The sequence below is a fragment of the Apostichopus japonicus genome, chromosome 1, assembly GCF_037975245.1.
Source record: "Apostichopus japonicus isolate 1M-3 chromosome 1, ASM3797524v1, whole genome shotgun sequence".
Lineage (NCBI taxonomy): Eukaryota > Metazoa > Echinodermata > Holothuroidea > Aspidochirotida > Stichopodidae > Apostichopus > Apostichopus japonicus.
The window spans coordinates 13,494,625-13,520,466 of NC_092561.1; the positions used below are offsets into that span (position 1 = coordinate 13,494,625).

Consider the following 25,842-nt stretch of genomic DNA (forward strand, 5'->3'; position numbering starts at 1 on the left):
TTTGTTTGTATCATTTTAATTGTTCTCTGTACAATTCGAAACTTATGCACTCAAACGAGTCAAACCACATGTGGAATTTCCTCCCCATTTCACTGAATTAATTCATTTTTGCTTTGTATTGTTTTCCAGTGTTCTATTTAGGGGTTTTGTAGCAAGTTCAGAATGCCATACGACTGACTATGAGATTTAAAGAAATTCCAGTTTCCAAGACAGTTACCTTTAAAAATATGCTAAACCTCTGGAATGTTCTTTATGGCTAAATTGATGACGTTAGTTACAGTGCAGGTATATAAATATTAGTTATTCCTTTTTCTGTTTTTTTTTTGTAGAAATTCCTTATAGCTCAACCAAAACATATTCTTTTCCACTTGATATAAAATAACAGAGTAAACTTTGTAGAACATCCAAAACCATTTTTCCTTGGCACGTTTGTAAAAACAACAATTTTAACATGTTACCTGAGGCCATAGTAAAAGTTTGATATTTTCCTGTTGTGCTTTCTGTAATATTTGAGGAACTGCCCTAAGAGGTCATTACTAATATGAAACAATATTATCCGCAATTAACTTAAATTGCTACATTTCGACATTATTATAAAGTAGATGATTTGTAATTTGCATTCATAACATACTCTATTGAAGTGATTGGCGGATAGGGCTGTTTTATTTTATCCAGTCTCACCAGGGACGGGGGGGGGGGGTGAGCGGGGAGAGAGAAACAAAGTACTATACTGTTCTTGTTAACTGTTTTATTTCATTGCAAACTGCTGTCTTAATCATAACATAAATTGTATTTTTTTTAATTCCATGTAAGCCTAGGTATAGATCTTGACAATATAGTCAGGCAAATGAGGTTTCAGGCTAACATTTTTTTTTTTTTAATTTTTTTTTTTTTATGGAGCTACTTACTCTGAGGATTAACAAATGTTATGACTGTGTTGCGATGTAGGAAAAAGTATAACCTACCTCACATCAAAGGCCTATAGATGAGAAACTATATATGTAAGGCTGTGCTTCTAGATACTTTTGATATTCTGTGATGTTGAGGGAGGGGAGGGGGTACGGATAACATCCGTAACAGAGATGTAATTTTTTGAAGAACGGGAAGAGTTACCAAACGATATGTTGACCTAATAATCGTTTACACAAACAGTACCATGCTCTCCATTCGTAGACTAGCCGGGGTTGGGGTAGGGGTGGGGGAGGGGAATAACCTCAATCATTGCTAGGTTTTCATGCACTGAGATCTAGAATTGTGGGTAGTAATAGCTGCACACAAACAAGGCTAGATGAGAAGCTATACATGTAAAGTTGTGCTGCTATATACGTTTGATATGTCTGTGTGATGTTGCAAGGGAGGGGGGGGTAGGGTGGGGTGTATGGATAGCACCCGTAACAGAGATCTAATATTTTACCCAACTGAATGTTAACAAAAAATCCCCCGACTGGACTATTGCCATGAAACATGCGGCCATGGCCTGCCTCCCAGTCCCCCCCCCCCCTTGCACATACCTCTGATGTAGGTTTGAAGAACGATCTTTTACACAAACAGTTCCATGCTCTCCATTCGTAGACTAGACGGGAGGGGGCGGGTCCATAACTTCAATCACTGCCTGGTTGTCATGCACTAATATCTAGAATTGTAGGTAGTAATAGCTGCACACAAATAGGGATTCGGTGTTGTCATATTTTTTGCTCCTCGCACTAACCGAAGTGAATGTTGTTTCCATTTTTATTGTTTCATCAATCTCGATTTCTCGTCCATGTCTTCGTAAGGTGCCTGCTCCGCCACCCACCCCCACCCCCCCGATTTCTTGTCCATCTGTCTACGTGGGATCGTAAGGTACTTGCCCATCCACCCCCCCCCCCCGCCCACTTCCCCTGCTAATGACGGTGTTCTTTGTCACTCTATGACCATTCGTTCACATTAAGGAGGAAGTAAGAACCATGGAAAGGTCGGCTCGTGCGTCATGTATTTGACGTCATATCAAACTTTTAATGCAATCAACTTGAAGAAGGTAATTTTATAACATGAATACTACCAGCATATTCATTTGTAATCTTTGTTCCTCCTTTTGTTTTTTTGTTTTTAGGATTTTTTATGTTTGACCTCATTAAATAACGTATCAATTTTCGGGAATCAAGCCGTTCGTAACAGTCACTCCCTGTTACCACCCACCCGTAACAGTTTCTTAAAAGTAAAAGGTCATGCGGTTACATTCAGGAGACATCGCTGAAATGGAGCCAACTTGCATTATTCGAGACACTTAACAATTTGCTTATCTTCAAGGCTAAGCGCATGCTCAGATTGTAATGTATAAATTTCAAATGTCATATTGATCCAGACTGCCGGTGTACAAATCCAGCTTTCTATCACAGGCATAGGCTTAAACATAAGGATGTCTGAAAGTAAAATACATTTCCATGAACAGAAGAAAGCTATTTCTTCAAATATATCCTTGGCAAACAAGAATTTTTCATATGTATTTCCTAGCAAAGATGTGTGTAATTAGGAGACAAGACCACTGACCGTAGGTGTGAATATTCACTTCCTACGTACGATCAAGCACCCAGTGGGACATTAAGCAGTTTTGAAAACAATGTGTAATCAGGTATATCGTTTTCAGTGAATTGTCCTCAGGCATGACTAATTGTGACCTTTGGATGACCACATGATGCAAACATTTCATCAGCTCACCGGCAATTCGAGCTTTATAAATCAAATAATTCTCCCATTTTCTAATTAGTCCGATGGTATGAAGCATATTGTCTGCAGATAACTTACTGTCTGTTCTGGTCAAAGTCAAACTGGAGGGCTAATTTGAGCAGTTGGTCCTCTGTTAAAGTGAACTTCATGAAATGACTAATATTCTATAAATTAAAAGAAAATCAGAAATAGTCATATAAAGGATGTCAACATCGATCGAGAAGACACACATGTGGTTCAAGACTGACTTTACATTAAATCTTCAACCCAGGTGGTATTTCCACATCTTAACATCATTGTTTACAAGCACAAACCATCTTCACAGAATGGCACTTGCGACTCAACAAGTTAAACGTTATTGTTATATAATAGTACAGTCTTGTATCTTAACAGTGTCGAAGATATCTTGCAACATTGAATCTTAAACTTTAAAGTAACACAGTAGGTATGGACAGTTTATTACTTTGGTAATCTAGTACCCATGGGTGTTGTTGCTATGGGTTATATCAACTGCTGACCCCATGTTTAGGCCTGAGAAATAGTTACAAATGTTAAAACCTAACAACTATTATTTTACATGTAAGAAAGAAGACCAAAGAAAAAACCTAAAATGTTGGAAAGCAAATGAATTGTTTTGAAGTATTCTTAAGCAAGTGGTACCACAGAGGAAGATTAAACCATAATCAACATTCTGCTTTGTACACAACAATAATCAGGGATGTGCTCAGGATTTCCTGAGTGCCGGGTATACTGATCGCCGTCCTGGGTGAGGGGTCTAAGGGGGAGGGGGTGTCCTCGATTTTTGAAGGTGCTCAGATGCCAAATGCTGGCACTTGTGTAGCTTTTTAAGCACATACACAAGTGCTAGTTTTGCTAACAATTTACATTTTTTATTTTTTTTTAGTGAAATATATTACGTACCTGGTAAATGTTATTAGTTTGTTTCAAAGAGATTTAACAAGGGACCGATTGAGAGCCGTAAGTAATGTTTCTCGCATGCGTAACTGATGCATTATTAGTATGTATGATTTTGGCATAGGCTAGGCCAAATTTATGTTGAATATATTGTTAGGAATGTTGGGATTTTAGATAGAAAATAGTGCTGGGTGGTAATTTTTAGTGCTGGGCGGGGCCGCCCAGCGTGGGCAACATCCCTGAATAATTACTTCAATGAAAGCTATGGCTCTCTGGAATCTTCTTCTTCTTCCCTCCAACCAGACATCATGAATATTCATTACTGTATACTTCACTCTTGGATGTCCAAGACAATTTGACTAGGAAAAATCTATGCTAATTTGGATACTGTTTCACGATTTTCTTTCAAGCTGTGATGTGCAATTTACGTATAATACCTAAGGACTACCTTTGAGGCAATTGTGTTTCATTTAAGTTGAAAGGACAGAAAAATAATATCCTCAAATATATATATATATATATATATATATATATATATATATATATATATATACAAATATATAATCTGACACTTTGTAGTAAACAATGGGCACGTAGGCATCCTTTTGAATACAGGTAGGATATAAGATCAGAACTCACCTTGAATTCTGGAACTGTGATATATCCATAGCCGTCCGGATCTAAATCCCTGAGGATACTCTTCAACTCATCCCAATGCTTCACAACCTAAGAGGATCAACAACACACATTAAGAGTGATATATCCATAGCCATCCGGATCCAAATCCCTGAGGATACTCTTCAACTCATCCCAATGCTTCACAACCTAAAAGGATCAACAACACACATTAAGAGTGATATATCCATAGCCATCCGGATCTAAATCCCTGAGGATACTCTTCAACTCATCCCAATGCTTCACAACCTAAAGGGATCAACAACACACATTAGGAGTGATATATCCATAGCCATCCGGATCTAAATCCCTGAGGATACTCTTCAACTCATCCCAATGCATCACAACCTAAAAGGATCAACAATACACATTAAGAGTGATATGTCCATAGACGTTTATAAAAGCATTCTGGTACACTGACTATATTTCCTATATCAAATTCTATAATTCATTTTGGTGTAGTAAAAGCTGCAAGAGAGGCAATTAGGCAATTTGCTGGGTTTTATGGGGGTTTTTTCTGTTGAAGTTTGTGTCACTAGTTTTACAGACCAGGCAAACAATATTTAACAACTTTGTTGAAGAAACCTCTAATCAACAGTTCCATTATTCTATAGGGAAGAGATCTTCAAATAGCTACAGATCTGAAATCCCTGTTAATTGCTCTCCAAAAGCCTCCCTCCTCAATAAGCTTATTGATGACTACTTTATCATAGTGTTAATAAGTGAGCACATGAATAGTAGCTTCAAGTGATCTAGTGCAAAGATCAACTTTGTCTATCAATGCCTATTAAGCAAACGGTTTTCAGCACCAGTACTCTCAGACACAGACCTTAATTTATGGATTGGCTATTGTTTCACAATTTCACAGGTTAATATGCTAAAGATCAGGTTACTAATAAGACTCAGTATTGACTACAAAATCTTCATTCTAGCTTTTCATACCATTAAAACTGGTACTTAAACCAACCTTAATTTTCTGAATGCTGCACCACGTTTATGGAACTCCCTCCCGGTTGACCATACTAGTTCTCAATTCAAGCGCTGTCTTAAAACTTTTCTTTTCTCTCAACTCTATCAGGTTTTGCACCTTGAGTACCCAGTGAATCTCTAAGGACTTGGGGCTCGGATTTTACTTTGGTGACCTTTGACCTCTGTAAACCATTGTGATAATCTGGTAAGTTGTTGTATTTAGATTTGGATTTCTTCATTACAGCTTGGCTCTCTACAAAGGAAAAAGAAATGATGCTTTCATTATCATATCGTTTTTCAAACAGAATCATATATTTATCACATTTTAAAGGATGCAATATCTACTAATCAAAGGATAAACAATTTAAGGACAAATGTTTAGCCCAGTGTGTGTTTCCACAGTGTTACTCTAGTACTGCTAGAACTGAGCCATGACCCAGAAGATACCAGTCCCTCAGAATCAATGCTCAGAAGCAATGCTCAAGAAACATGAAGGTTGGCTTGGACTATGGACTTTGGCAAGCCATGAAAACTGTTAATAAATATTAAAAATAAATATTAATAAATATAAAATACTTTTAAGCATCGAAATCACATAGCAAGAGAGTAACCCAAATAATTGGGTAACACATGCACTATGAATATGCAAATTGAATAATGTCTCAATGTATATAATTGATACAAAACTGTTATAAAATGTAATTGTAAATTCACACCAAGGTTACATAATGGGTATCAAGTCATTATACCCTTAAGGCCTTTTATTCTTAATACACTGTTTGCAATTAAAATTGTATTCTCTCTGTTATTCTGCGACAAATGGTGTATGCTAATTTACGGTATCATAGTATTTTTACGTCCTGACGTTCTGTTATTTTACAGAACGAGCAGTGAACGTAAATTTAGGGTGAATTCAAAAGCTATATAACGCTTTCCTGTTATTGTTGCCATAAAACACTGAGAAATTGTGCAAGCGACGTGCCACAGTAATAATACGTCAAAATTTCACCTCTTTATTTACATTTTTTTGGTACATTTATTTTGTGTGCACATTGTTAAAGTAAAATATAGGCTATCATGAACTCGAGTGAATTTTGTCCACCACGGCCAACCATGCAAGAGGAGGTTAACAACTACGTCATGTATACGGCAAAGTACTGCCCACGGCAGGAGGGACTATCGATATAAAGCCATTTGCCCATACTTTTAGTTTGATACCACATAGTCTTGTTTGTCCTAGTTTTGGCTGACTACTTTATGTGTACAATTATTATGCTGACATTCTTTCAATCAAACCGGTTATTGTTAGAAAAGTGGATATCATGGAGTCAGACAATAAAAATTGACTTTTATTATTGATCTTGTGAACGCGTAACCTCCCCTATACCTTGTTCCTTAAAATCAATCGATCCCGCAGCTCTACAGTGAAGTGGAATAAAAGGCCGGTGGAGGCTGGACGCTTTTTCACGGTCCTGGATTTTCCAACTCATTACGTTTTCAAGTAAATATACATATATATATATATATATATATATATATATATATATATATATATATATATATATATATATATATATATATATATATATATATATATATATATATATATATATGTGTGTGTGTGCGTATGTGTGTGTGTGTCTTCCTGGTATCTCTTTCGAGGTCCGGCTTTAGGAATCACAAATGATTTCGAGTTGGTTAGCATCATGTTTGATCTCTAGAGTAAGGCAAAATATGTCACCAAAATCAGAACTAGTATTGTTCGATACAGGTGGCAAACGCCGACAGTGGAATTACGACCTTCCTTACCGGTTTCGAACCTCTGGACATACAATCAGCGTCCATAGCCTAGTGGTTAGGTTGTCCGCGTACAGAGCGGAAGGCCCGTGGTTCGAATCCCAGTGGAGGCTGAAAGTTTTTTCACTGTTCTTGATTTTCCAACTCATTACGATCTTCATTTATATATATATATATATATATATATATATATATATATATATATATATATATATATATATATATATATATATATATATATATATATATATATATATATATATATATATATTCATTGAGTTGGCAAATACATAACAGTGAAAACATTTCCAATCTCCAACCGGGGTTATATTCGGACACTCTAAACAACTAATCTATGGACGCTAAATGTATATTCAGAGGTTCAAAACCGGTAACAAAGGCAAATAAAGGAATGTATAATACAAATTTTAGTGAGTTGAAATATCCACCATCCAACGGAATTCGGACCCGGGCCTCCCGCTTTATATTGCGAGACTCTATATAGGAATCATTCAGTTAGATTTACTACTTCATTTTTGACTAACAACATTATTACTTGTCCAGTAAATGTAGTGTACCGTGCAAAGTAGGCTACCGTAAAAGTTAACATGGTCTGTCGAAATTAAATTCCCTCATTTGCTTCCGAGTGATTGTAAATACTTAAAACTCCTAAAAATGGAAGACTTATGTGAGTACATGCTATGCACAAATTTTCAGCCTCAATCATGAAACCAGTACAAACATTCATTGTTCATTTGGCACGTATATAGGTGTCACCCGCCTGGTCTCTAAGAGGATTATGTAAATGTATGCGTCATTTGAAACGACGGTTATGATTTGAACAGCGGAAACATTTGATTCATTGCACCAAATTTAACGTGAACACGTTTTTTTTTTTGAACCATCCAGTATATATCGGTATATCGATCGTTTTACAGTTAATATTACAAAAATCTGAGAGCTATACTAATCATTCAGATTGATTGGCAGAACAGATGTATGACGTTTCTGTCCTACTCAGTGACTACACTACAGGGTCAGAATGATGGTGTTTTAACCTACAGCGGATTAAGGCACATTTGCTATTGCAACAGCGCAATTGACTTATGGTTCGGAGAACCATAATAGCTGCTTTTCACAAATCGTTCCAGGAGGCACACCATAACAGTAACTCCTATTCCAATCGATCTTTTGCAGTTGTCACAAGCGGCTCTTCTCATCAGAAAGTTTGGGAGTTTGGCGATAAAGTATCTTTTGCGTTTCGGTTGTTTCTGAAAGTTATTTCTTGTGGAGAGAATTTATATATCAAACCAGGTATTCGAAGATTCAAACTTTCTTATATTTAAGTAATTGCAGTATATCATAACGCTTAGCGCCCATACAGTATAAACAATGGTAGTCCATTGCTTGGTAGTGTTCCATGCATATACAGTGACCTTCATAGTTCTTTCGGAGAAGTAAAGTTCAAACTTTTGAAAATGTTTTGTTATAATTTTAATTAACGTTAATTAATGTGCAGACAGTCTCTGACACAAGATGATTCTTAAAAGTGTGGGTTGGGGGGGGTGGGGGGTAGAAAAATGTGTGATGTCTAGGGTATTTACCAAAAGAATTTTAGTTTTATTTACTGAACTGTACGAATTCACCTCTTACACCAAGAGAACACAGTAACTGTATGGTAAATATTAAAGTTTTGTACCACAGTAAATACTGGGTCGTGCTGAGTAAATATGTAATCCCAAATATACATTCAGACAGGATTTATGGGATTACATATGTCCTCAGTTCTTACTGTAATCCTTATAGTATATGCTACTGATAAGTTCATCAGATTTATCTGCACGATCCAGGTTTTTGTTTACTGTGGTACAAAACTAAGATTCACAGTAGTTACTGTAATCTCTGTGTGAATCGGTGGACGAATTTCGATGTGTTCACAACATTTGACATTTGCTATTTGTAGAAATGAACCATCGTACCTGTTAATTAGCATTTAGTATATTGCGTTGTTTCATTTAGCCAATATTTCTCGCATTTCTACTGTATTATTATCTGATCATGCTAACTTTTGTCAGTGTTGAAAGTGTCGGTACGTTCTCAGTCCCCCTTCCCTCTCCTTGCCCTAGAACGCTCTCTGAACATGTTACTGGTGGCATACCTGCTAATGAAATGAACTTACGATAAAAATGAAATTACAAAACTGCGTAGGACCATGAATGGTCACATGAAAACGAACCAATAAATATATGCCGGACCTATAATTTGATTTAGTGATGGCCGTACTAGTCTTGATTTAAAGGGTGTGAAGACTCGCCTAAAAACAAACGTCTAATGTGACACGAACAAAACGTCACTTGCAAGCAACGGAAAGTTAACCTTTTTTTTCAGATGGCCTCATGCGGTTTGGGGCGAGTCTTCAATGCCTTTAATTGCAGAAGTGTACACGTATGAATGTAATATCATTATCGCGCTACATGACTTCAAAGACATGGCAATCATTATCAACAATCGTTATCTGCTAAAGGAATATACTTGGGAGATTTGCAATTTGAATTTTCCACAGTTTGTGTGTGGAATACGACATGTGAGAATGTTAAACAGTTGTTGAATATTCCGATTTCTGCTCTTTAACATTTCTCTGTGGTATGTCGATGGTAACCAAGTTGCAGGTCGTTCTATTATTTTATGGGTGTAATTTTCGTGAGCAATGCTGCGTCAGCACAACTCAAACGTGGTATCCACAACATTCAATTAGATTTAGTCAGGGGTTAGAGCCAAGGGGGGGGGGGCACGTGCCCCCCCACATTTTTCCAAAATAGCAAATGTGCCCTACTTGCAAATAAAATGTGCCTCTTTGATGAAGAACTGTCTTCAAGATATCTTAACCCTTTTTTAATTTTAAATTGAATATTTTATTTTAATTATTCACGTGCACCATAATAGTATTGATAGAATACTAACACATCATGTGACATGTCCGGCGTGTATCGATTTACAGCATCAAGAGTGGTGGTTATGGAATGAGAAAGTGCCCCTCTGATGTTGTGCCACCCACCATTTGGAAGCTTCCTAAGCCCCTTGAATTTAGCAGAGTAATACTGGTTTTATTACGTTGACGTGCATATGCTAATGGTTCCTTGTTTTTGCAATGGGTCATATTTTTAAGCTATTAATGACATACGTTCATGACAGTGTTTCCACTTTGAAGGAATACAACTTTTCAACATTGTAACAAATTATATCTGCTAAGAAGGATCATATATAGGCAAGGAAAAAGAAGATGTGAGGAACGGAAATAACCCCGCTAAGCCGCTATGTCTTATATTTTCGCACAAACAAATGAATAATCTGCTCAGAAATAAAATCAATCAAAACAATTCCTCAAAAAGAATCTTAGCTGCGCTTCTGCAAAGCTGCTGCTCTTATTCTTAACACGTCTCACTCCCAAATATTCAGCTAAGAGACTCCAATTGCAACGAATTGAGAACCCACACAATTCACATTGATCTACACTCGATCATATCGATTTACAGGGTAAATTGTCATAAACTAAAAGCAAATTCGTATTTGGCTATTCCCCCACAGAATTGGCAGCCAATTTCACCGGTTGCGCCCAGACGCGTAGCCAATGGAGGGGCGATAGTGTAGATTCGGCATTGTAAACTATCTAAGCGTAGCGCCACCATGATTGACGCGAAGCGTACAAGAAAAAAAATTGGCTGAAAATGCCTCCCAGATCGCAGGAAATGGCACTTCCCAGGCCCTGTAAGTTGCATCTTATCATTTTCTCTTTTGAAAATACTAGCGATATCATTATAAAACATTAAAAAAAGTTTTAAAAAATATGCTCAAGGAGGGGGGGGGGCGGCGGCTGCCCGCTTCGCCCCCTCCCTTAGCTACGCGCCTGGTTGCGCCACAGAGAACTGGTAACTCTACTCGTAAGATAAACTGTAAATGCAATGTTTTATTTCCTTTAAAAGATGGAACGACCAGGATACGAAGACACGAATGAAGATATCTTTGGTGCAGTATTTACTGACGATATCGGTAAGAAGCGCTGCTCCAGTAAACATGACGCCAAAGACGAAGAGGAATTACAAAACTTGAATGTCATTGTTCAAAATGAGAAGGCGCTTCCTGTCGAAGATGATGAACCTCAGGATATCGTGTCCATTATTTGGAATGTGAGTCGAACTACAATAAATATGTAAAATATGTAGTGCAGGTACTTTGAACCAGAATTTCAATTTTCAAGATTTGGATACCGGAGACAAGTTTAATACCTTGTGTAGGTGTTACATAACACATATTATAGTGAACGAAGTACCACTTCAGAATATATATATAATCAGCAGGCAAGTCACGCAAGTAGCTGCTTGTCCACGATACATTCATGTAATTACAATTAACTGCTTGTCCACAATACAGTCATGTAATCACAATTAGCTGCTTGTCCACAATACAGTCATGTAATCACACTTAGCTACTTGTCCACACTACATTCATGTAATTACAATTAGCTACTTGTCCACAATACATTCAAGTACTTAAAATTAGCAACTCGTCCACAGTACATTAATGTAATAACAATTATCTACTTGTCCACAGTACATTAATGTAATTACAATAAGCTACTTGTCCACGATACATTTATGTTCTTACAGTTAGCTACTTGTCCACGATACATCAATGTACTTACAAGTAGCTACTCGTCCACAGTACATTCATGTACTTAAAAGTAGCTACTCGTTCACGATGTATTTATGTTCTTACAATTAGCTATACTGGTCCAAAGTACATTCATGTTTTTACAATTAGTTACTTGTCCACAGTATATTCATGTAATTACAATTAGCTACTGTCGAAAATACTACATTCATGTTCTTACATTAGTTACTTGTCCAAAATAGATTCATGTTCTTACATTAGCTACTTGTTCACAATACATTCATTTTCTTACATTAGCTTCTTGTCCCAATAGATTCATGTTTTTACAATTAGCTACTTGTCCACAATACATTCATGTTCCAACATCAGCTACTTGTCCACAATACATTCACGTTTTTACATTAGCTACTTGTACACAATAGATTCATGTTCTTACAGTCATCCAAATTCCGCTACTTTTTCAAAACCTGATGATCGTTTTGTATATGTAGGTTAATCAGCTTAACCAGCTAAATTTAAATTACATTTAAAACACTGACTATAGCATCGCCTTTATATCTTTCAAGGTAACTAATGGCAATTTGGTTCACTGAACTAACATAGAATGACCGGGTACATGGAAGCGCAATTTACCAAATTTCTTTAGCTGTAGCACTAAGATATTTGAAACAAAATATAAGCTTTGTAAATTAAGCAATATGAGTGGAATGCATTAAACATCTCTGAAAATAGGAGTTGTATGTAAGTGTTAACTCTCTCATTGAATGTAACGATAACTATTATAGCAACCACAAAAATATTTATTTGGAAGGAAGGGTATCTAATATTGGCCAGATCCACAAAGACTGATCACCTCAACTGAAAGTGAATAGTTATCGTACTTAATCCTAGGTCATTGGGTATACCCACTTACGTTTGAATATTATATCATTTCTAGGACGGAATGACGAAGAGTTACAAGGTTTAAAACGGCAAAGATCTCGTCTTGAGCCTAAATTATCTAATTATGTGTGACCATCACATATATTACCAGAATCATACATATTTACTATTTAATCCTAAACTTTAGCTTTGTGGGTAAATGTGGTTCCTAAACCATTACGAGAATAAGCGTCTTGGTCAATTTAATCTATTGATATTACACACATAGTATGTAAACTCATAATCAAATCTTTCTCTTTCTGTTCATTTCTAGATGTTTGACGAATGGACAGCTGTGTATCGTGCACGAGTTCAACGAAGAAGAAAGTTACTCCTCTCTTTTCTGCTAGCAATTTTAGCTTTACTTTATCTGATTGGTCTATTGTACGCAGCTGTGAGAAACCTTGAAGACGCATCGGTGATGTTAGTGTTAACTGGACTTGTCTTCTGTGTTGCAGTATATTACATCCTTAAAGACAAATTCGGTGAAGCTATCTGGAAAAATATCTTGGAAAAACCATCTTACATTTTCTATGACCTCGACAGCAAATTCAAATGGTAATCTTTATCATAATAATTTTAACATAGGTCGTTTTCTTGCATTCAAATATGTCAATTTATGATATATGTGTATGTATAGTTTATTAAATTATAGCGGAACTATCGTGAGGGCAACGCAATATATATCGGTAGAAGTTTTAGTGCCAACATACGAAGCGGGCACGGGTTCATGAAGTTTCTTTATCACACACAGTACATCACAGCCACTAATTTAAAACGGTCATGTTTGCAAAGTGCTATCTCAAATGCTATGCAAATCTCAATGCAAATGATAAAATAGTGATAGTGTACATTTTTCATTACTTGCATTTCAACACATTACTTTTAGCGATTCAGTAATTAAATTTTCTACAAAACTGATAAAGCTGAATACGAGATGTGCTCTTGCGGTATTGAACCTGTATCCCCGTTTGATATAATAATCGAGCTATGTTTAAGGTAGGTGCGTGAGTAATACCAGACAGTTAATTTTTGTAGTATTTTCCATAACAGACACACTTTATTTTTCTATTTTCTAAACCATTCTTATACAGGTTTCTTTTCCTCATCTTTGCTGCGATCGTCTTTGGCATCGCAGTCTACCTCTGTCGACATAACTTATATCAGCTCAGTTCTGGAGCTGGTCTCATTGGGTTTATGTTCATTATGTTTATCTTTTCCAAGCATCCTAACTATTCTAAGATAATGCTAACAAATAAACTTAGATATGCGAACGAACTGTAATATATAAAATGACCACGTGAAATTAAAGAAAGTTACGCCAGTTTTTCTCTTTTAACGATAGTGGTTGAAATCAAAATTGTTGTTATTGCTACAAATTACTGGTTGGGGAGTCATATAAATTCAATACGAAAAAGTGCAGAGTTAAGTAGTTCTTATATTATGTAGTTCATACAAATAAGTGGGAGATAAAAGAACAACTCATTCCCAAATGCAAATTCAAGATTAAAATCACTAATCTCGTGCAGTTCATAAGCAATCGGGAGGTCCCGGGTTCGATACCTGGCCGGGTCATAGTATAAGGTGGGTTTCTCATCCAAGAGCAATCTACGGTTTTCTCATCTGAAATAACTTTCTAAATTGCAAAGATTCCAAAATTTGAGTTAAAATGTTGAATTCGAAGTCATCCGACTTGTAAATTGCGGGTTTTTTCCTACATTTGTGGTCGTAGAAATAAATTTGGATCATTACATTTTGTTGTATTATTATATTTAAATACATATTGTATATTTGTTATGACTGAACATAGCGTCTTATAGAAAGTGTGTTAGATTTTATAAGACAGTTTTCCCTACAGAAGCTTTTCAGTTCCCCAAGACCCAATTGTAGGTTGTAAATTGTCCAAGTAGCTGTTACATGAATCCCATCTTTTTTTGATATTCTAAATGTTCGTCGCTACCAATGCTGACGGCTTGTGTTACAAAGCTCAATTATTAACAATTCGATAAATGTTTACTTGTTTTGTTAAAAATTATGAATTAAAATACACATTAAAACACAAATGTCGACATAAAATTCCTTTGCACAGTGACCAAATTTAAATTTATCTCTGACATATATTTTTATCAGTGAAAATGCCCCCCGCCCCTAATCATTGCCTACAGGTCTACGTCCAATCAACCAACGGGACATTCTTGTGCGTGCTGCTGTTCTACCTGTAACGTCTTACCCTACAGCCATTCAGCATGGTACTTTCAAATGTGATCGTACTTCGAGATGCATCGTCTGCAGCTACCACATTGTTGAATCCAATTCCATCACCAGCCACAGCATGCAAATCACACACAAGACTAAGGTTCACATTACTTGCACAGCGTCTAATGTCATCTGTCCATGGAGTGTTTTTACCTCCATGAACTGTCTGATCTCTTGTAAGGTTTGCGGCATCCAGTATGTTGGTGAGACCAAAACCACCCCCAAGAAGCGGTTGTATATTTACATATCAACATCCAACACCATGAAGACTGAATCTACGGTTGGAGAACACATTAACTTTCCCAACCATAGCATTAATGACATGTCTTCACAGGGGACTGAATCTATAGCCGTCCTTACCTAGTGCGAATCAGCAGAGAGAGTATGTGCATGCAACGCCTTCGCACCATTCAACCTCATGGGCTCGATAAGAAGGACATGACTAACCTTTCTTTTGCCCCCACCCCATCTCTCCTTGATCCCTCTATATCACCCTCTCTTCTCCTCAACCATTTTTCTCCACACTTTTCTGTTTTGTCCTTCTGCAGTTTATTACCTACCCTCTCCCCTTAATCTCATCTTTGTCCCTCTCCCTTTCTCCTACTCCTATCCCCCCTGTTGATTTATTTTTTCTCTCCGCCTTTTGTCTAATAATCCCCTTTTTTCAATCTCTTTTGTGTTCACCCTGCTCATTAACATATCTGTATTCTGTGCTTCTATTTTGTCCCTTCTAGACTTGTTTTTCAGCCTCTGGAGACGATCCTGCTAGGATCGAAACGTCAGGCCGACTTAATTTACACATAGTTTGTTCTTAAAAAAAAAAACTGTTATACGTGAACTTCAAGATAAAATTATACATTTTCATGTTATATACAGGTAAAATGGAGACCAGTCCTTTGGGGGGATGCCTTGCAGTTTGTATTTGGGTTAATCATACTACGGACTGAAATAGGCTACAATATCTTCCGTTGGCTTGGAGATCTTACACAAACCTTCTTAGACTTCTCAACAGGTGCCAAGTTTCTTTTTGGAGATCCGCAGTATTTGGACCATTTCTTTACCTTTAAAGTAAGTACAGATCGTTACTACTGTCTCATGAAATTTCATATCAAACATTTCAAAATCTTTCAGAGCGCTTTCCATTTCCCAGGAGACCTTGAAGTAAAATCATAGACATTTTAAGACACCTTAATTTTTTGTTTTATAACACCTTAGTTATAGAAAGTCATCTTCAGATCACACAGACAAACAAGCAGGTGACATTCAATACATGCAGAAAGGTAAGGATGTACAATACCCCACTCACACTTTAGAGAAAATGTAGTATAGTTAACATCACATATTAAGAGATTATTAATAATATAACACTTTCAGGGACCATATGATTCATCTACACCATTGGTTCTCATAGTGGTCCCTGCCGCCCTCCTGGGGCGTTGGGAAGTCTCAGGGGGCGCTGAATGGTACGGGGGAGTAGGAGGGTTTTGGCACTGATTTTAGGGTCCCTGACGATTACGAAACAACATTGCAGCGATTTAGGGCACAATAAGGCTTCCAGAGGGACTGGAAACCCCTTAAAAAATACTTATTGTTGAGAGAAAACTCATCATCTTGTAGGTAATGTAGGTTATTTTTTTAATTCCTAAATGCATAACTTTGGACAGTCTGATTGTTCGTTTCAGCGGCCGACTATGAACTGTAGGTCGAGGGGCGCGGGGGTAGGCAGAGGGGGCATTGGAATAGTTCAAGATGGTTGAAGTGGGCAGTCGTCTGAAAAAAGTTTGAGAACCACTTATCTACACCCTGCAGGTGATTGTGATTCTGATTTATATAGCATAACATCAGATTACTTAAAGTCGAATGTACACTGAGATTATAGCCTATCAGCAAATATTTTAGGAAAAGAGCAAAACATTTCAACTAAGTTCAGTAAAAACGTTGCTATAATAAAGGAAGGAAAGTCCTTTCAAAATCTTCCGGCTAGTATACACTGCAGTTGGCCTACATAATAGCAAATACCAATCACCGAAAAGTTTGAAGATTACCACACCATGCAACAGGTTTATAGATGATATAAGTATTATGAAATGCTATGCAACTTTTCATATTCTCATGGGAAAGTATGTGTGTTTGTGGGAGAGACTGACCTACTGTAGCTTAAGTTAGATTCAAATATTGTACTCTCTAAACAAATCTATACTGTACTCAGATACTATTAAACAACAAAAAGGAGAAAATATGATATGACACCATCTCTGTTCAATGTAACTAATTCATGAATTAGCCATTATGTAACAAAACGTATAAAAGCCGAGCATGTTATAGGTCAGGTTAAAGGCATAGCAGTTAAACATGGTGATTAATACATTGACTCACCAGGGAGCCCTGTGATCTAAGAAGGTCAGGCTGTATTATAGATGAGCTAAACATTGACTAGCAAAGGCAAATTAGACCTAGCCTTAGTTAAGATCCGAAAAACCAACTTGTGATTTAGGCAGTGTCGGTTAGAACTCTCCAATTTATGTATGCTTAAACATGAACTTTTTACCAGAATATACGACAGACATGAATTAAGGTGGCAAACAAGAAGATGGTTGGTAAAGTATGATGTTGAGAATACCGTGAGGCCGAAGTTCTTATCGCTGAACTCTCGACTACTCTTGAATTTACCTGTGCTCTACGGTCTAACTGTTTGCTGTTTTATGTCGAATCAACTGCGTCATTAGAAAGGTCTAGTCTAAAAATAAGCTGCCACAGAGTTCCTTCCTTCCTGAGATTTCGCTATCTTAATTCCTTTGAGAGAGATGATCCATTATGTTTGATCTCTAACTTTCACCTGTAAAACAGCTTACGCTAAAATTACTACATGAATGTCAAAATTACTATTTCGACACAATCATGTTAATCTGCTGCTGGCTGCATACTGTCGAACGTTGCAGATGCTCGTCACGGTGTTCCTCCATAACATTGCCAAGTGACGTCACAATCGTGGCGTCAAAAAATAACCGTTCGGATCGCTGCAACCAGCCTACGTGACGACTACGCATATTTAACGTAAAACATTCAGAGATCCTATCTTTCTTTTATACCTGCAGGTACTACCGATTCTGATTTATTTCAGTTCCTTCATATCAATCCTATATCATTGGGGAATCATGCAATTATTTATCAAGAAAATAGCATGGTTAATGCAGAAGACAATGCAAACGTCAGCCTCAGAATCATTAAACGCAGCAGGAAACATATTTGTTGGGCAGGTAATTAACATATTTAAACGCATTAATTGATACGTACTGTTATGCTTTGTATTTCTAATACTCTTACTTAAATTCTGAGTAATTTTGCTTTTAATCCCTATTCTTCCTTAAAGTCGAAGGTTTAAATGGACCATTTATTACTCAAATTAAGAACAAATATTTGATTATGAAAATTCGTTATCTGCTAATTATATTTGAAGATTGAATAACTCCTATAGAATAGTATTAGATATTTTCATTATTTTGAAAACAAATATTACGTTGAATTTTCGATATGTTTGTGTCCAAAAGTTCATAGTAATTTCATTAATAGTATAGTATTGTACGCACCTCAGCTCTGACTCGGTGGTCATATCGTTTTCATCTCTTTCTATCTTTAGACAGAGGCGCCGCTATTAATTCGACCAATGCTTAAAGAAATGACGAAGTCTAAAATCCACGCTGTAATGACAGGCGGGTTTGCAACCATAGCCGGAGCGATTGTCGGTGCTAACATCTCATTCGGAATAAGTGCATCTCATATTATATCAGCTTGCGTCATGTCCGCTCCAGCTGCTCTCGCAATCTCAAAATTATTCTACCCAGAGACGGAAATCTCGAAACACGTTGATATCGACAAAATCGAACTTCCAAAAGGGTATGTTCAACCTCTGACGTAACCAGCACTGGGCTTTAGGACTGATAAAATGTCATCAAAACTTTCCGAAAAGTTAATTCCTTATTGCAATTTGTAGTACAAATTACTTTGCAATTAACAGAAGGACACCAAAAAAAGTATACTGCAACTTTTAAAACCCATTGTATTTTGAAATACATGTGAATAGTCAAATGTTCACACTTTTCAACATAATTTTCTCTTTATTCAAACAGTGAACAACGAAATGCGATCGAAGCGGCATCGCATGAAGCTAAAATTTCAATCCCGCTGGTTCTGAACATTGCTGGTAATTTAATTGCCTTCCTCTCACTACTGGCATTGTTGAATGGCATTATCAGATACATAGGTGGCCTTCTTGGATCGGATGAGCTCTCATTTGAAGTAAGATTACATCACCTCCTGAGACATTATAAGTAATAAACAACGTCCACGCCTTACGAGGTCTTAGGAATCTTACGCAAACATGCATTCTTATGTTCATTACAAATTATAGATATTTGTTCAAAATAGATGTTCCTATCTTTTCATTCCTGTTGCCTTTCTAATGGGTGTCGAACCTAAAGATTGTCGAATTGTTGCCGAACTCGTCCGGCTGAAGACCTTCTTGAACGAATTCGTAGCCTACCAAAAACTATCGGAATATATAAAAACAGAGAGTTAGAAACTGGCGAGTACTTAACGGTATGTTCTGCTTATGTATCTTTGTAAACCATAAAGGGAGAAATAATGCTGAAATGAAACTTTGTTTACGTAGATTCAGAATGTTGTGTGTTACGCAAAGTGTATGCATAGGAGTTATGATAAAATTCGATAAAAAACTTAATGGGAAAGCTGTATTTCACACAAAGTTATAACATTCAATAACTTTACGCTCGCTTAAATGATTGTCTGGTCGCTGAAGTTCCTTGCTTAGCAAAAATGCTGAAGCCTCCTGAATCTTTAGGCGAAAACTACATCATCGTAGCATTTTCTTCGAAGATATGAATGTTCCAAATTTTGTTATATTTTGTACGTGGATCTGGTTTCAAGGCTAATTTAACAAGTAATTTAAAATATATTCCACTCTTTGTCAATGACTTCATGATACAAAAAAAGAAAATAAATCTCAATATTATTTATTACTATACTTCACACAATTCGCACCAGGAAAGTCAAAACTATACAAACGGGGACAACAGTTTAAATTGAAAGTAAATCATTATTTGGAATTGTTGGACATTAAATCGTTTAATGGACATAATATTTAATACAAAATGTGGATTTTTTTAACCTTACACTATTAAAGATGTAGAAACAAAACAAAAATAAAGTCAAAGGTAATAAAAATAATAATAATAATAATAATTAGTCTTATATAGCGCAGAATCCAACCTAAAGGTTGCTCAATGCCCTTATGTACTGATCAATAGCCTCTCTTTCCTTAACACATAATAAATAATAAACAAATTGCCAATTTAAGAAATGGAAGTTAAAGAAACAAATGTATTGGTACCTTCTCCTGCACATTCCTCGAGACAGACATGACAAGAAATAACCACTTTCGAATGCAGGGGAAGGGATGAAGGTTGGTGTTGGAATGGGCATTATGGATGGCTCATCTCAGTAACAAACGGCCTGCCCTCAAAGAAGACCTTATACTGTTTCATGTGCAATTGAAAAAGACTAAAAGGCAAATGAGAAAAAGATGTTTACCTGGCCTCTTTGCTCTATTTTTTTTTCTTATTTTTAGATTCGGTCAGAAATAATCGCAACATATGCATTGTGTGGATTTTCAAACATCAGTGCCATAGGCGTACAAATTGGAGCCCTTTCAGCAATGGCGCCATCTAAGCAAGTGACTTTGCATCTGTTGCAATCAGGGCCTTAATTGCTGGTTCCGTAGCGTGTTTTATGACTGCATGTATTGCAGGTAAGTAGAAGGAAAAACTCCTTTATCAATTATTTTTCTACAAGTAATTTAAGCTGAATAGTCTTGCACTTGTAAACTTGTAAAATATTTTAATGTTATGTTATTAAACCTTCGTCAGTAACTCCTGGCTCTCATTCGAGGAAGATGGAGTTATTCACAAATGTGTCACAATCTGATATTCACACAGTCAAGTTGAAGATAGAAACCGAAGACATTCTCGCCCATATTACCAGGGCTGAGACGACATTATCACCATGTCCATTTCACAACCAGCTAGGTTTTTGGGGGTTATTAATTCATATTTAAAATGGATCATATTTGTAACGACTAAAGCAGCATTGATTTTAACAAGAATCTTTTCAAAATAGGAAAATAAGACCCTCTCAAAAAAATAAAATAAACAATTGTTCTTTTTCAGGAGTACTTTATGACGAATCGAAATATGATGGATCTACTGTGATTCAAGTAAATGAGACGTTTCTTACATAGGGATAGATGAACCTGGCAGAACAACTGCAGTTACAACGGATAGTTAAGCTTTAATTTTAGCTGGATGTAATCAGCTCCCTTATATAATGAGAAAATACTAACGGCGCCAAACTTACGAAAACATTTCAATAAAATAAAACGTTGTTTTATGCTTTATAGTTATTAACAGTGTCTGAGTAAGGTATATGAAGTTGTATAGTGTTAAGCGTTGACTTAAAAACTGTTCGGAGCTTTGATATCTTGGATGAATTATTAATCCAGTAAGTTTCTGCTACAGTATAGGCACACATGCTGACGGAGAGGTTAAGTAATCTTTGAAAAAAAAAATCTGTAACAGAAAACAACTGGTGGCATATCGTGTAGACCAAGATTATGTACACCTTAATGGCTAATGATGCAATCTTGGCCTTCTATTTCACAATGCAATGTCCCATTCTGCACTTACTATGACGTCACAGTGTATGCAAATGTTCTCATGTTGCTTTTCGGAGCAAGGAGAATACGCGGGCGGATTGATACAAACTCTATATGGAGTGTATCAGCTAAAGCATGATCACTATTGGCATGAATCATTGAATTTGAATATAGGCCGGATATCTCTATGAACAGAACATGCTGTTCTAAGGTAAGTTATTATTATATGTACTCACGTAATGTTTAATAAAATTAGAAGACGGACGTGCTGCACATAATTTTTGCAATGAGTAAGTACTAATGTGTAACTGATTAGGACGATGCATTAAAAGGAATAAGATATCCGAGGCAAAATGATGTTTATTCGTTAAGTATTAAAATTCGTAATATTTTAACAAATGCTAATAATAGTTCAATTGCTTGTGCTGATTATGGAAGCGTATTGAGCATTTTCAAATTCTACGGATTCTATTAACGCACGTTTCTGGACTATGGTGACATTGTTAATATTTAACAGTTCGGGGTTCTAAATAAAAACAAGATTAGCAGAATAAACTGCCATGTTATACTCCAAAATGATATGAGTGTCTGAGCAAGGTATACAAGTTGTATATAGTATTAATCGTTGAAAACAGTTCGGTGATTTGACCCATTGGATGAATGATTATTCAGTGTCTGTTACAGTAGGCCCACATCCTGACGGATAGGTAAGGTAAGCTTTGAAATATGCTGGCAAATGTGTACTGTAATAAAAGTTAATTCAAAGGAACTTTGCTTTTATGTAATTTATTCCGTCCTACAGAAAGCACTATTTCATTGTAAGTAACTAATAAAAATAAATTGATGAACGAATGGTACGTATGCACTGATTAGTTAAACCAACTTGTTCCCTTTTAGTTAAACATATGACAGCCATTCTGTACAATAATTTGCTCATATATTTGCCATTTGTACACTGTGAAAAAATTTCCCAACGCATTAGCACTGTTTAGAAATACATAATGATGTACCATAATGTCATGTAGCGCTCATGGTAAAATATTGACCGATGATGATTGTTATCAAGGGCGTAGGAACCGGGGGGCTGGGGGCGCCAGCCCCCCCCCCCCCCACAGTGAAAAATATGGGGGGCGGAAGTATCATTCCGCCCCCCCCCCCCGCTCCGCGAGTCAGAAAACCCCTTTTTCATTTCCAAATGAGAAAAAAATCTCATTTGGAGCACCAAATTACATCTATAAGGCCAGGTGAAAATGCAAAATTATTTACAAAATGGATTGGGTGTTGAAGTGTGCTATATTGCACCAAATTGCATCTGAGGCCACCTGGAAATGCAAAAAAATTCCAAAGGGGAGGGGGACACCCCCTCCCATTAGACCCCTCCCCCAGGCCGGCCATCAGTCTTCAGCGCCCCACTCAAAAGTACCTTCCTACGCCACTGATTGTTATAACTAGTTATCTATAAAAGTTGGTTCCAGTCTTGATCAGAAGTTACAGCGTTACTTTGTTAGAGTATTATCGTAACAAATGTTACTTATTCCACCTCCCCCCATTACTCCCAGGGAAGAAAGCAATATATCCCCCCTGTAAACTTTCACAGGACATAGGAAAACAACGGATACCCGGGCTTAAGTAATTCTTGTATCATTAATATCCTTACTTATGATATTAACAATTGATATAAACTTTAACTAGAACGTCTAAGAAGAAGGCTAAGTAAAGTCATTAAAATTTCACTACTTATTGCCGTGAATGTGAAGAAATGTGAAACATGTTGTACTTGTTTAAAACACAAAACTATGACAATTTGGAATCGAAATATGTTGAGCAGAGGGCATTTAATAGTTCAATTACTTCGCGTCATTTCATTAAACCGTTGGAATACATTGATACGTCACCTCTTAAAAGTATGTAACTGAATTTTTTGTAAACTGAGTACTTCAACTTGCTTAGAAAATTTACCAAATAAGTTAAACAAAGAAGATTGTCAGGACATTGAGTAGGCTAAACTACAGTGTATGGAAATATGACCCACCTAGTTAGTAGAGGAACATTACTGCATACAATATTAAACATTCTCTGTGAAGCTTGTAACACTCAACATTCACCCCAGTCCTTAATTTAACACTAATTTCGTCAGTGATGTGTACAGTTTCAAAGGTGGGGAAGGGGTGGGATGGCACATTGAAGATTTTTCCCCGACCAACGATCGGAGGTGAGTGGCATGGGGCCCATCCCTCCTGTTGCGCACGCAACTAAAGTCTGTCCTCTCTTAGCAAAGAAGTATATATATATATATATATATATATATATATATATATATATATATATATATATATATATATATATATATATATATATATATATATATATATATATATATATATATATATATATATATATATATATATATATATATATAATTATTTCAATGTAGTACAAGTACATACAGCTGCTAAGTTTCACTGACTTTAATTATTCACATCACCAACAAACACTGAGACTGATTTAACCGTTCAATGCTGGGTGGGGGGGGGGGGGGAGAAACGAAGAAAAACTTGAATAAAAATATACAACCACAGTAAAACTTTATTATGAATGTGAAACGTTCCTTTCCCTTTGAAAAGATTAAAATGTTGATGTTTTCTGGCAAAATAGTGTGCAAATACCAATTTTCAGATTTGATTTTCGTCACCACAATAATTAATAGCAAAATGCTTCTTACGCGGCCGGTATTTCTTTTCCTTTAGACAAGCTTCGAACAAAGTACAAACAGAAGTTTTGACTAAGCTCTTTGACATATTTGAAATTGATTCGATCTGTACAAACGGTGATTTTGTTCTCGGATTTTTACAGCTTTGCGGGGGTTGTCCATCTCATAAAATTAAAGATAGTTGACTTTTTGTCAAAATTGGTCTAAATGTAAAATGTATGATTAAGTTTCTACCGTTTACTATATGTTAGTCGTAAAAGTGACGGCCTTTTATACGCTCAAGTAGAAGAAGAACTTAACATTTTTGCAGTGAATCTAACAGACATTTCAATCCTTTAACTAACAAGAGGAAAATTAAAATCCGGACGGGTGTCTGCATTTCAATTGACTGATATGTGCACTATAATTTTGTACATTCATAAAGTATATTTTTCTACGCCATTTGAGATCTTATTTTCTTATGAATGGTTTATTCTTTCTTTGTATTTGCTGTAAAGCGCAACCTAAAACTTTGTTGGGGTTGCGCTATATGAAATTCAATAAATAATAAATAATAATAATAATAATATTGTGGTCTAATATTATTTTTAGAGGTTAAATATGATTCAATCTGACAACTTTCTGGCTAGTCTTTCAGAAACATTTGGCATCAGCAAACTGATATAGATCCGCAAAATACTGTAATAAGCTATATATGCAGTGCTTTGGGAAACGATGCTCGATTCTTATGGAAGTACTTTAACCTGACACAATTTTATGTCGTATGTGCACTACAACGATACCAGATTTCAGTCCAAGCAAATTCCGTTGCGTTTCAGATCAGTGCCCGGTACTTTAGAGGGCTTCCATGCATACAAGAACAGTCCGTTCTAGTTTATGATTGGCATAAACAAAAAACTGCATCACCCGCACCTTTATACTTTAATTCGTAGCATGTGACGAAGGGGAGCCGCTGAAGCAAAATCGAATAAATTATTATCGTTATCATTACTTTTATTATTCGTCCTTGCAAAAAAATCGCCGGCTGTGATTGATGTCGTGTCTATCTGCTCTTACATCTGTTTTCGGCGGGACCAAGGTTAGCATATCATCAACTTCATAAACAACATTACAGTAATTCTGGTGCAAGTTCACAAGTTCTTATCAAGCTGGTGGTTCCATATATTTTCCAAAAAAAAAGATGAAACAAAGTACGGTCACCGATAGTGGCCTAAAGGAATAGCTGTTAGCCTTTCGCTAAGAACAACACCAAAAACAAACAAACACACACACACTCTAAAAACTGTTGGGCAAAACTGGTTGAGCAAACAAAGCATTGCCCAATATGAGTAAATATTAACCAACAACTGAGTAAAAGAAATTACACAACTAATATGGGTAAACTTTGTTGTGAAAAAATTAAGATGTAGTTTATTGTTACTTTCTGTTGGGCAAACAAGCTTGATATGCCCAATGTTGTGCAAAAACCAGCATTTTTGCGCCATTACTATACTGGATC

General features: G+C 36.3%; 1 protein-coding gene, 1 long non-coding RNA gene and 1 pseudogene across 2 annotated transcripts in view; 2 read left to right on the plus strand and 1 right to left on the minus strand.

The window, feature by feature from the left end:
- Positions 1–2,782: 2,782 nt before the first annotated feature.
- Positions 2,783–5,336, minus strand: LOC139963122 (uncharacterized). Its single transcript, XR_011791572.1, has 3 exons — positions 5,264–5,336; positions 4,261–4,347; positions 2,783–2,870 (listed from the first exon to the last, which is right to left on the minus strand). It is a non-coding gene; the product is annotated as an uncharacterized lncRNA (long non-coding RNA).
- A 2,794-nt stretch (positions 5,337–8,130) lies between these two features.
- On the plus strand, positions 8,131–21,220 carry LOC139972045 (solute carrier family 28 member 3-like; annotated as a pseudogene).
- LOC139968041 (monocarboxylate transporter 12-like) overlaps positions 20,618–25,842 on the plus strand; it is a 41,471-nt gene continuing 36,246 nt past the window's right edge. Inside the window, exons 1-2 of the mRNA XM_071972349.1 lie at positions 20,618–20,731; positions 21,150–21,845. The gene's annotated coding sequence lies outside the window, so the exon portion shown is untranslated. The remainder of the gene's footprint in view (positions 20,732–21,149; positions 21,846–25,842) is intronic.